At 45.3% G+C, this 13,985-nt stretch overlaps 1 pseudogene; it reads left to right on the forward strand.

Annotated features, from left to right (window-relative positions):
- The first annotated feature begins 1,706 nt into the window (after positions 1-1,706).
- On the forward strand, positions 1,707-7,221 carry LOC136522768 (receptor-like protein EIX1; annotated as a pseudogene).
- The last annotated feature ends 6,764 nt before the right edge of the window (positions 7,222-13,985 follow it).

Raw genomic sequence — 13,985 nt, forward strand, 5'->3', positions numbered from 1 at the left:
GCCAAACCCGTATTTTCTAAACAACTTTGCATGTGAAGCTTCTTAAATCGTGCTTAAGGAATGGGAAACTGAAAATAATTGACTTCCAGCTTCAACTCGCACTGTGGGTTCCTGTATGGACCAAATAATTCATGAAAACATCTTCAACTCTACTCTCGTAGAGCCAAAGAAAAAAGACTACTTGTACTCGTAAAGCTGAGCTATGCTAAATATGGCCTAGATCTATCGTAGGCTACGCAGTCTACAGAAGGTTGTAGCACTGTAATTTTTATTTGACCATCTTTACTAAAAAAACACACCTATAATGGAGATGTAACTTTTTTTGGTAAAAAGTAGATGTAACTTAATGTGCAACGTAACTGTAAATCTGATGTAAATTTAACTAGTGTGCCTAAGGTGCAAGTAAAAAATCCATTGTGTTGGTTTCCATACCGAAGTACACTCACAACCATCATCAAATTAAGCACAAATGTGGACAAAAATAAATCCAAACATAATCATTCAGAAATAATCGACGTTGTTAGGTAGGGATATAATCATAAACAGAAATACTGAATGGCATTATTATTAGCGGCTTGACAGCTTAACCCAAGCGATAGCTAGGACGAGACACGCGAGGGATCGGACAAGGTCGCCGTCTCAACGATACGGTCTCGCTCGCCGGCCTACATCATGCGTCGGCTGCCTTTGACCCGCGCTGTGCTGGCCACCTAACGCAGCGCCCGGCGGCCGCGGCCGGTGTGCCCACCGGAACGGGAGCATGGAGGAGGAGTGCGTGCCGACTTTGCGGCCGCCGCTTCCAATAAGGCCCACATGACACCGCACCATCTGCTCCGTTCCCCCACCGCCGCGCCGCGCCACGACCACGAGCGTTTTCCTCCCTTTCCCCCAGCCCCCAGGTCCGGCCTTCTCGCGGCGCGGCTGGGCCTTAGTAAGCAAGCATGTAAAACGAAGATGGCGTCGTGGCACACGACGGACTGGCCCAGCTATCCCCTGCTCGGAGGATGCCCGAAGTCCGCCGCAGACAACATGAAATTTCAATATTTAACGCTCAGTTTGCATCTCTCGAGATTTGACACCCGATTCGTATGACCTTTAAAATATAACCTTGTACACACGAATTTTTTCAATCTAGGGGATTTCTTTCTTTTTCCCCTCCTTTTTTATTTCCAATATATCCTGTTCCCTGTTGATGCCACGGGAAAAGACCATACTGCCCCTTCCTCTAAGTTGGAGACCTGGACGGACGCTCGGGCTCGGTCGCGGTTCTCCCGGCCGCTCGGGCTCCCTCGTTGGCGGAGGACGCCGGCGTCGCGCCTAGTGGCGGCGGCCGAAATTTGGCTTGCATTGTTTATACAGAAACTATATACAATTCACAATCTTTTTCGTCGGGAACACTTATACACACCACACAAGCTCTGCATTGCGTGCTTCGACGGTTGCGCACAGGCTCCCCTGTCCCGGGCTCCCTGCTCTGTAGGGCGGCATCCCGAGGCCCGAGCGGCCTGGGCGCGCGCCGATGGGGGCCGGCGGCGCCGGAAAGGCCTGGGCGCGCGATGGCGGCGGCGGCTGTCGCGGCCTCCACGCCCCGGACTTGGCGGCAGGCCCGGCCCTGGGGGGTTCGAGCTGTGCTACCGCACTGGGCCCTCGACCCCAAGGGGCCCAACCCCATATGTGAAGGTATAGGTATAGTATTCCCTGGCCCATAGAAAAATTCAGGAGCCCAAGACTCCTTGCCTGTTGCGTCGACCTGGCCTCCGCAGTTCCGCGTCCGCGTCGTTTCGTTCTTCGCCTTCCGCCGCGCGGCTTCTTCGGTTCTTCCCCGCTTCAACCTCCGAGCCTGCGCCGATGCGCATCGTGGCATCGCCGTCGCCGATCGGCTGTGCACCCGTTCGTCGCGGCAATGACCAGCGTCCACCGGGTGGCCGGCCGCCGGCGTCGCCCAGGCCCACTCGGTCTCTCCGTTGGTTCTGGGAGGTACCAATTGCCCCTAAGCCCTTGATTGATGTATGTCAAGAATGTATATGTTAAATCAATATTTAATTTTTCTTTGTCTCCAATCTTTAATCTTTAGAATACAAGACTTGGCGTCTTGGCCACTTGGACTCCTCTGAAATTGTGATTTGGTATTTACTGTGCAGCTAGGGCAGTGAATAATCATTTTCTCTAGTCCTCTACCCGGTAATTTACTAGCACTCATTTTTATTATGATGTTGGATTCAATCTAGTATGACATATTTTTCATATATAAATTTACTATTTACAGTGAACTCATGTTGCCCAAAAAGCATGCATCTGGAAGTGAGAAAAGAAAAAAAGAAGAGAAGGATAGATGACTTGATACAATCACAAAGAGGAGCTATTGATAGAGTTTTTAAGAGTAATACAAGCACTTCAAAAAATCCAGATGAGTGGGCAATAATTGCTGTGGAGGAAATGACTTCGCATCAGTAAACGTTAGATAAAATTTTTAAGGTAAGATATATAATTTATTTGATAAACATGTTTTTTTATGTATTACACTTATTATAAACATCATTATATCATTAGAGTTGTATTAAGGGTCTATTTTAATGGCTTCGCTCCGGGCCTATAAATTGGTAGGACCGGGCCTATAAATTGGTAGGACCGGGCCTGCTTGGTGGGCTCATCCTGAGCTCGCGCGGAGGTCTCGGCCTGGGCGCGGGGGAGGTTGGGGGTGGGGCGACGGCCGGCGGGCCAGAGGCGGGCGGTTCGCCGGCACCGGAGAAGCCGAATCGCGGGCGGCGACGACGGACCGCGCGACTATGGCATTCGCGAAACAGAACAGAGAAGCACGGGCTCCTTTTACAAACAGTGGGAAGGATATATTGATTTGGCTGAGTCCAATGAGTAATGAAATCCTTGATTAAAAAAATAGAAAAGGAGAGAAAAAGAGAGAAATCCCTCAGATTGAAAGAGTCTGCATGTCCAGGGTTGTATTTTGAAAAGACATGCGAATCCGGTGTCAAATCTTAAGGGACATGCGAACTGAGGGTCAAATATTGAAATTTCTCCATCCTGACATCCCCTCTCTCCCTCCTGGCCTATTTGAGCTTTTCAGCCAGAGATAGTTGTTTCACAAAACCATTGGAGGCCCTTTTTATCTTTTTGCCAAAAAAATAAATTGGAGAGTTTTTTTAAGGAGCTTTTGAAAATGCGCTTAGGTTGTGATGCCTTGTTTCTTTTAATCATTGATGAGATTTATTGAGTTTTATTTATATTCCGATCTATAATTTCTAAACATCCATGTGTGTGCAGTAGTTTATCTTGTTATTACCTTCCTAGTGTTACAACTAATCTGGCACAGAAATAATTGTTTCATTGCTAAAATTCAACCCAAGCGATTCACAGAATCAATTATGTATGTGTATGTCAAGCCCATTCAAAATGTGCAAACTGTCAAAATGTAGACTAATTTTAGCCAAATATAAAAAGAATGTTTCCAAAGATTATTATAGCAGAGGGGTTGTCTTTACTTTCCATCAAATTAGTCTAAAGCGCACACTGTTAAACTGTGTATATAATATAAAGGGTGCTTTTGATGTACAGGTCTAATTAGACAATATGATCAGTAGTAATTGGGGGAATTTGGAGTGATCCTGTTGGTAGTGTAGTGTTTGCATCAATTGTTGATAGTTGATTCGGTACTAGTTATTTCTCAACATTAGTAAAGTTGCGAGGACTTTTCCAACAAGATATGTGCGACATTGGAAAAAGTGCCGGATAAGCGGAAAAAGTTGCGAGGACTTTTCCAGGTCAATTTTATAGGTTGGAAAAAAGAGACATCGTTTTTTTTTTTGTAGAATATATTTGCACAAACTGGTTGCTGTCATTTATTCTGAACCACACATAAGCTATGTATAAATGATTTCTATGTTGACTCGTCTACAGACCATTATCGCTGGTAGCCGGTAGGTGTGATATTTCATATTTCTCGGCCGAGAGATAAACAACAGCAGTCAGCAGAACAAGAAAAAAAGACACAAACTCCAAATGTTCTCCATGGCTGCACCTGCATTCTTTGGCCTCTCATTCATCGTATCTATCACCACCGCCATTGTCAGTTGCTCTTCCTATGCCTACGCGCAGAAACAATCTGACAGTGGGTGCATCGCAGCCGAGAGGGCTGCGCTGCTCTCCTTCAGAGCAGGTATCACTAGGGACCCAGTGAATCGCCTTGGTTCATGGGAGGGACAAGACTGCTGCATGTGGAATGGTGTCAAGTGCAGCAACAACACAGGCCATGTCATCATGCTTGATCTCAGCAACACCACCGTCCGAGGTGATGAACTTACCGGTTGGTGCATGATTTTGGTTGGTGGAAATCCTTATAGTCTGCATGGGAAAATAGGTTCTTCTTTGATTGCTTTACAGCACCTGACGCATCTGGACCTCAGCGGAAACCATCTTGGGGGAGCAGGCGTGCCCATACCAAGATTCATCAGCTCACTGAAGAGTTTGACACATCTCAATCTCGCCTGCATGAATTTCGATGGTAGAGTGCCTCCTCAAATTGGTAATCTCTCTGGATTGATATATCTTAACCTCGAATCATCGCTTTCCCATTCCTACGAGAATGCAGTGCACTCTGATGATATATCATGGATAGCAGATCTCCGTTTACTAAGATTTCTTGACATGAGTGGAGTGAACCTCAGTACAACCGGTAACTGGGTCAGTGTGATGACCCTCCTTCCAAATCTCAAGGTCCTTAGACTCAGCTATTGTGGGCTTAGTTTACCACGTGAACCCAAGGTTACTTCAAATCAAAGTTCACTTGAAACACTTGATCTAACGTTCAACAGTATTGAGACATTGAATCCAGCATACTGGTTTTGGGATGCTCGCACAATTAAAGAACTTGACCTTGCATTCACTGAATATTACTGGCCCATTCCCAGTTGCAATCGGGAACATGATCCTCTCTTGAGGTGCTTTATCTAGGAGGAAATGACCTTCACTCTCAGGCGGTATAAACTCTGAACTGTTTGATGGCTTATGCAACCTGAGAATTCTAGACCTACATGTCAAATGAGATCAACCAGGATATGGCAGAATTTATGAATCGACTACCTGCATGTACAAAGAGTACGTTACAATCCTTAGATCTGTCTGCTACCAACCTCAGTGGGCGGATTCCAAACTGGATCGATGAGTGGAGGAATTTGAGTGATCTTTTACTCTCTGATAATAGGCTTCTCGGATCAATACCTCTGGAACTGGTATGCTGGCTAATCTGAAAAGATTGTATCTAGACAACAACCACTTAAATGGTTCTATATCAAGAGACCATCCTTGCAAATTTGGAAAACCTGGAGTATCTGGACTTATCTTACAACCCAGTACACATCAGTTCAAATTGGTCCCCAACATTTAGCCTGCAGTATGCTTCTTTTGCCCGTACCAAGATAGGACCTCAATTTCCCAGGTGGCTCAAAGGGCAAGAGTAGTGTCACCTATCTCGACTATTTCGGATGCAGGCATAGCTGATCATCTCCCTGATTGGTTTTGCAGAGTATTTGCACACACTAAATATTTTGAACATCTCCAGTAATCAAATAAACGGCAGTCTGCCAATGACATTGGAACTTCTGTCTTCATTGCAAGCGCTTGACCTCAGCTCAAATAACTTAACAGGTCGGCTGCCAAAGTTACCACAAAGTTTGTGGTTATGTAAAATCTCCAAGAACTCTTTGTCAGGACCTTTTCCGAAGAAAATTTGGGGCTCCAATGCTCACAGAAATGGTACTGTCTGCACATCGTATCAACGGAACCATTCCAACATACTTCTGTCAACTACAATATCTGCAAGTGTTGGATCTTTCAGAAAACCTTCTGGTGGGACAACTTCCTCTGTGTTCGGAAAGAGAAGATGTTAAGTGAAATTTGAAACCCATACCGAGTCCAGCACTCACTCAACTGTCAGTTGTGATACTTGTACAGAAACAACCTGTCTGGCAATTTTCCTGAACTCTTGCAACACAGCCCACAGTTGACTGTTCTTGATCTTGCCCACAACACCTTTGCTGGAGAGATTGCCAGCATGGATTTCAGACAAGCTGCAAGATTTGTCATATCTCTTGTTGCGGTATAATATGTTCTCTGGTTCTATTCCACTTCAGCTCACAGAACATGGGAAATCTCCAATTCTTGGACCTTGCAAATAATAGAATATCAGGAACTATACCTCATGGTTTGGCCAACTTAAAAGCAATGGCTCAGAATAGCAGAAGATTTTATAACCCTTTATTGAGGTTGCACGTAAGGCCTATCACAGTGTCATTTGAGATTAAATCTTCAGTCAGTTATGACGATAACATACCAATAGTAATGAAAGGACAAGAGCTTGGTTACACCAGTACGGTGAGATATATGGTTGGCCTTGATTTATCCTGCAACAATTTAGTTGGAGATATTCCAGATGAATTAACACTTCTAAGTGGACTGATAAATTTGAATATATCCCATAATCAGTTATCTGGAAAGATTCCAGAGAAGATTGGCCTGCTAAGTGAATTAGAATCTCTTGATCTGTCATTCAATGAGCTTTTTGGTAAAATTCCTTGGAGCATATCAGAGATAACAGCATTGATCCACTTAAACCTGTCCTATAACAATCTTTCTGGAAGAATACCCTTGGGAAATCAGCTTCAAGCACTTGATGATCCAGCATCCATGTATATCGGAAACAATTATCTCTGTGGACCTCCTCTTTCTACAATCTGTTCTGGACCAGATGCAACTGAAGATTACCCCATTGAAAACATGCCAAAGAAGAGAGACTTCCATCTTGGGTTGGCTGTAGGGTATGTCATGGGGCTGTGGATGGTGTTTGTTATTTTCTTGTTTATGAAGACCTGGAGGAGTGCATACTTCCGAATGTTCGACAAGCTACAGGACAGTGTATACAAACAATATGTGAAAATTATATCTGCAAAGTGACTTAGAAAAAATGAATAGAAACAAGGACGATAAGGAGATAGCTATGTGTTTGTTTTTCCATTTGAAATTTGAACTTTGATTGTACTTTACAAATGCTATAAATTTACATGTTTGTTGTGAGGATCAATTGGTGTTATTATCTTTCCTAAGTGAACACTTGTATAGCTTGTACTCTTACATGTTTTGTTCCTTGAAGGCAATAGCCTGTGTATCGGTGTTTAATGTGTGAAATTATTGAATTTTTGTTGGAAATTGAAGGCTACAATGTGTGGTGAAAAGAATCTAGTCATTTTTTCAATGCACAATTTATGTTGACGTCAAAAGTCCAAAACTAGAAGAAGTGATCCTCATGTAAGCAAACAAAGGGCTGTTTCCGATGATTACAAGGAGGCAACTAGATACATGCTTCAAAACGTTCTGCATTACGAACCTGGAGAATGTGTAATTCAGCATAGAGGAAAACAACTTCAAAATAGTACTAGTGAATAGTGAAGTTCATGGAGATTCAGGCAGGCAGGCAGGCAGGCAAGAGAGACAATTCAATCCTTTTACCCATACACAACCAAATCTGGCAGGCGATGACAGTTCAATTCTTCATGAATATTCAGGCAGGCAGGAAAAAAAGCTCACCTGCACCCTTTGGCTGTTGCACAGACGAGCTCCCGGCGGCCGGGGTGCACGGCGATCGCGCGGCGTGTCCGTTGCCTCCTCGCCTACGGTGACCCCCGCCTGCAACACCACAAGCAAGCAAGCGCCCATAAGCCCAGCTCGCGATCAGACCGGCCAAACAGGGTGCATTGGGGAAAGCACTCACCAGGGGCTCAAACTAGATGCCTTGTCGTCGAACTCGAAGAGGTCGACGAGCGGCGGGGCCGATGAGGCCGTGGCTACGAGGAGGCGGGAGGAGGACGCCGGGCGGCCCGCCGTCATCGTCCCGCCGCCGTATCCACGCCGTGCAGTTCACCTTCCCGACCGCCGTATCGACGAGGAAAGGGGTGGAGGATGACCGGGCCAACCCATTCCGGCGGCGGTCATGGCCTCATGGGTCGCACTCGGCCGGAGGGATTTGGCGGCTGGGCCGCTAGTGTGGCGGCGGCGGCATGAGAGTCGGTCGCGAGCAGGGGAGGGCCTGGAGGGGAGGGGACGGACGCGCGAAAAGAATAGATAGAATCGAGGATGTACAAAATTCTAGTTTTTGGAGCATCTCGCTGGTGTGTGTGGTGTGGGGGGAGGGGGGGAGGAGGTAGTCTCTGCGGTTCTCATCCAAGCCGTTGATACCTGATCCAAAGATGAGCTCCAGAAAACTAAAGAGACTTTTCTCTGTGTGTCATTATAAAAGATCGTAATTCTCTGTGTGTCCCTGAAAAAATTCAGCGGTCTTCAGCGCCACTACTCCAACTTTTTCGTGTCCTCTATGTCACTTCCGTCAGTTTAGGCTCTAACGCCGTCAAACTGCAGGTGTGAAAAGACGAAAATGCCCTTAAGTTCAAATATGTTATTAATTTTTTTTGAGCATCTTAACGACTTTAAATGAAAAAACTCAAAACTAGAAAGTTGTAGATCTCGTCGAGATCTATAATTTTCATATAGATTTTTTTCATTTAATTCCGCAAAAAAAATAATATGATTTTTCTAAGATATATTAATCATATCAAATCATATTTTTTTTGCGGAATTAAATGAAAATAATTTTTATATAAAAATTATAGATCTCGACGAGATCTACAACTTTCTAGTTTTGAGTTTTTTCATTTGAAGTCGTTAAGATGCTCAAAAAAATTAATAACATATTTGAACTTAAGGGTATTTTTGTCTTTTCACACCTGCAGTTTGACAGCGTTAGAGTCCAAACTGACGGAAGTGGCATGCTTCAAAACGTTCTGCATTAGGAACCTGAAGAATGTGTAATTCAGCATAGAGGAAAACAACTTCGAACTAGTACTAGTGAAGTTCATGGAGATTCGGGCAGGCAGGCAAGTGATGACAGGTCAATCCTTTGCTCATACAAACCAAATCAGACAGGCAAGAGATGACAGTTCAATTCTTCATGGATATTCAGGCAGGCAGGAAAAAAGCCCACCTGCACCCTTTGAAGGTTGCACAGACGAGCTCCCTGCCGCTGCAGTGCACGGCAATCGCGCGCGGGATGTCCGCTGCCTCCTCGGCCACGGTGACCCTCACCTGCAAAACCACAAAGCAAGCAAGCGCCCATAAGCCCAGCTCGCGATCAGACCGGCCAAGCAGGGTGCACGAGGGGAAGCACTCACCAGGGGCTCGAACTCTTGGGGGGGGGGGGGGGGGGGGGGGGGGATGAGGCCGTGGCTACGAGGAGGCGGGAGGAGGACGCCGGGCGGCCCGCCGTCATCGTCCCGCCGCCGTATCCACGCCGTGCAGTTCACCTTCCCGACCGCCGTATCGACGAGGAAAGGGGTGGAGGATGACCGGGCCAACCCATTCCGGCGGCGGTCATGGCCTCATGGGTCGCACTCGGCCGGAGGGATTTGGCGGCTGGGCCGCTAGTGTGGCGGCGGCGGCATGAGAGTCGGTCGCGAGCAGGGGAGGGCCTGGAGGGGAGGGGACGGACGCGCGAAAAGAATAGATAGAATCGAGGATGTACAAAATTCTAGTTTTTGGAGCATCTCGCTGGTGTGTGTGGTGTGGGGGGAGGGGGGGAGGAGGTAGTCTCTGCGGTTCTCATCCAAGCCGTTGATACCTGATCCAAAGATGAGCTCCAGAAAACTAAAGAGACTTTTCTCTGTGTGTCATTATAAAAGATCGTAATTCTCTGTGTGTCCCTGAAAAAATTCAGCGGTCTTCAGCGCCACTACTCCAACTTTTTCGTGTCCTCTATGTCACTTCCGTCAGTTTAGGCTCTAACGCCGTCAAACTGCAGGTGTGAAAAGACGAAAATGCCCTTAAGTTCAAATATGTTATTAATTTTTTTTGAGCATCTTAACGACTTTAAATGAAAAAACTCAAAACTAGAAAGTTGTAGATCTCGTCGAGATCTATAATTTTCATATAGATTTTTTTCATTTAATTCCGCAAAAAAAATAATATGATTTTTCTAAGATATATTAATCATATCAAATCATATTTTTTTTGCGGAATTAAATGAAAATAATTTTTATATAAAAATTATAGATCTCGACGAGATCTACAACTTTCTAGTTTTGAGTTTTTTCATTTGAAGTCGTTAAGATGCTCAAAAAAATTAATAACATATTTGAACTTAAGGGTATTTTTGTCTTTTCACACCTGCAGTTTGACAGCGTTAGAGTCCAAACTGACGGAAGTGGCATGGAGGACACGAAAAAGTTGGAGTAGTGGCGCTGAAGACCGCTGAATTTTTTCAGGGGCACACAGAGGATTACGATCTTTTATAATGGCACACAGGGAAAAGTCTCAAAACTAAACTAGTAGGCTTCAAACCGGCCCATGTGAGCCCATCCCGCACCATTCTTATCCCCTCGCGACTCCAACCTCCACCTCCGTCGTCGCCGGGCACCTCACCGAAGCGCCTCGGTGCTCCCGTCCTCTTCTGGCGCCACATCGGATCGGGCGCTGCCATCCTCGCCAGGCACGGCGTGCGCGCCGTTGTTGCTGGCCGTCGTTCCTCTGACTCCGTTGCAGGCACCAGATCGGCGCATCGGCTCCATCCTCTCTAGGTGCGTCACCGGAGCGGCGCGGCGCCCCCAACCTCTCGTCACCAGATCGGCGCGGCACTGGACCGGCGGTGCCGCCCTCGCCAGGGGCGGAGCGCGCGCCGTTGGTGTCGGCGCTCGTCTCCCCGCCACCACGCACGAGCCTCATCGCCGACGAAGCTGTTGCGCGCCGACGAAGCTTGTGTTCCAAAAACAGATGAGTCACTTTATAATTTTCTTTTTTCTTGTCCATTATAAGTCCTATGCGAACTTGACAGTTGGTTCTAGTTTCAGCTCTTAAACACTTTGTTAGATGATCTCTTTTATCTGGCTTTCTATGACCCTCATTTGCACAAACATATTTATAGGAACTAACCTTTTCATCTAACTTTTTTTTTGTTTGTGTAGATTTTCCTCACCTCAAAGCCTTTCTGACCCCATAGCTAATCCAAAACATCTGAGCCTCATCTATAGTGCTGAACTCCATTCCAACTTGAGATAAAAGACTAGGAAACAAACCCTCCCTACAAGAAAATTGAAAGTGCACCTAGCCATTTAGTGAGTTTTGGATGATTGAATGACAATGTGATAAAAGGTCTAACCCATTTGCTAAGTATGGATAGGTAATAGGTTATCTCACAAGTAGTTAATGAAAGCCAAAATGATGTGTTGTTGTATAAACAATCTAGTTCAAGCATAAGACAACAATGCATATGGAATTCATGCAAAGGCTTATTTATTGTGGGATTTTTATGTACTATGTGAAAGCAAGCCCGGTAAAAATTAGTTGATGAGACATGAGGGATTGCATATGGAAGGGTCTCATATTTGAAGCTTGCTAAATTAAAATAAAAAATATAACAATACAAATGAATGGATGATTCAACACGAGATATGACTTGATGGCTTGAGATGGTAAAGATAGCAAGGAAAGGCTTCGAGATACAAAGCAAGGGTGAAGGGCAAGCGACGGCTTGGCGGCCGAAGAACCTAGCTAGGGTGAAGAAGAAAGTACTTGCATTTAGTTAAGGTACCAATCAAGCTATGATGGTCATATTGATGTGGAGGATCAAATCTATATTGGACAAAGTGTTGGAAGTGATTTGATGCATTTGGATTTATTCATATTTGATGAATGAAATCAAGTCAGGTGCTCAAGATGGCTATGCTTAACTGACTTGGAGAGTTCACTATGGTGGTCATACCGGACGTGTTCGATATTCATACCGGACGGATGGCTAGAGGCCAACGGCTAGTTTTCAAATGCCTTGAGGGTCGGAAGTTCCAACAGTTGGGAGTTCCGGCATGCGTCGGGAGTTTCGACACCTCACATACTTTAACTCGGTTACTATGGTTTTCAAATGAGCTAAGGGTCGGGAATTTCGACGTGAGCCGGGAGTTCCGACGGTCGGGAGTTCCGGCATTCATCGGGAGTTCTGACGCCTCACAACACCACTGTAACTCTGTTACCGTTGGCGCAGTGTAAGTCACACCGGACGGACGTGTCCAGTATGGCAACGACTATAAAATGACTAGTTTTTCAAAGGGGCTATAAATACCCCCAAGTCTCCACATTTTGAGGCTGCTGATTCTGCTGATCCTCTAGCATGTTTTTGAGCTTTACCAACTCTCCCAAACCCTCTCTTAGTGAGTGTGTGATCCAAATCATAAAATCCATTTGTGGGTTAAGATAGAATTTGAAAAAGAGAGCAAGCCACCACTTGAGCACTTGTGCATATTGTCTATTTCATGATTTGCATTTGTTACTCTTGGACTCTTCGGTCATATACGGTTAGACGTCGCCGGAGAGCACCCGAGAGATTGTGGTGTGTCTCGAAAAGTTTATAACGGATGATTCCGCCGTCTCGGAATCAACTAGTGAAAGGAGGAAAAGGAGTTGGAAAAGACTCCGGCTAGAGTGACCTTCGTGGTACCCTCCCTAGGGCTGACCTTCGCTGGGTCGCCCGCAGCCCCCTCAACGGAGAGTAGGACTCAAACGAGTCCAAACTTCGGTAAAACAAATATCGTGTCTCAATTCATATTTTATTTGATATTTGTGTTGCTCTAGCTCTTGTGCAGGTTCTCTGTGTATATTGTCATCTCCAGTAGATACCTGCAGTTTGGTTTGAAGATAGAAATCGAAAGGAACAAGTTTGGGGCTGCTCTGCAGAAACCGTGCATACCGGACACGTCTGGTATTTCCTGCCAGTGCTGAATATATTTATTCTCTGTTCTAACTTTGTGTTGCAGGGTCGTAACTTATATATATATATATATATATATATTCTTTATACCTTGTATACTTTGTGTCTAGTTTGTGAGGGGTGGTATTACTCGTTATTTGGAGTTTTTATTTTGAAAAACTCCCTTTACTAATCATTTCCGTATTTAAATGTGTTAATTTTAAAAACGCTAATTCACCCCCTCTAGGCGATATTCTAGGTCCTTTCAAAAATAGATAAAGATGACATGATATTAGGCGGCGAACTGAACAACTACAATCTATTCCCAAATTAGTTGGACCACAAAAAACAGTCATGGCATTACACACCTATTTTCTTCCATCTTAAATATGCAAAATTTATTTTCATTCAAGCAAGTTGGTCTTCCCTTCAAGCTTCCGTATCAGATCTCCTTCAATCGACCAATTTCAGAAAAAATCCAATGACGGAGGACAAAAGAATCAAATTAGAACAACAGTTTAAGTACAGAGCAAGAAGAGCAAGAGATGACATGAGTGCATAAGGCCCTCCACAATGTATTGCTTAAGTGCTGTCTAGAAAGGATAGAGAAAAGTAGAGCACCGCTCCTAACACTGTGAGAGGTGCTGCCAACTCTGAGCAACGTCAGGAAAAGAGAGAACGGTGAAAGTTCTTGCGCCGGTTTCAACTTTTTAAAAAATTATAAATAGACTGTAGAAGTTCATCCACTTCAGGAGGAACGGGAGGACTGGGGAAATTTCTAAAGCGCGAATGAAACGGATGGTGGGGAAGACGATGATATTTTATTGAAGCTGTGGGTCTCACTTAAATACGTAGGATCAGTTTCACCTACCTTACCCATTGCAGCTTTACTTGACTGGTGCTTAATTTGCTGTAGCTGAGCCCACAAATTTTCTGACCAAACTCCTGCGTTGTGGACGGCTTAAGGCCACCTCCGATCGCAGCGCCCGCCCTTTCCACTCTCGCGCTAAAAACGTAGTCCCGGCGCCAAAGTGTCGCTAGAATCAAAATACCGCTGCTCTGTCGTACGTGAAGGGCTGTGCTGGTATTGGGCCGAAGCCCAGCGAGGTGAGGGGCAGCGCATATTCTCCTGATCACCGTTAGATACGAATGAGCGGCCAGATGTTCAGCAACCGTAGACAAGTTATGTGGAGGC

The sequence above is a fragment of the Miscanthus floridulus genome, chromosome 18 (assembly GCF_019320115.1).
Source record: "Miscanthus floridulus cultivar M001 chromosome 18, ASM1932011v1, whole genome shotgun sequence".
In the NCBI taxonomy this organism is placed as follows: Eukaryota; Viridiplantae; Streptophyta; class Magnoliopsida; order Poales; family Poaceae; genus Miscanthus; species Miscanthus floridulus.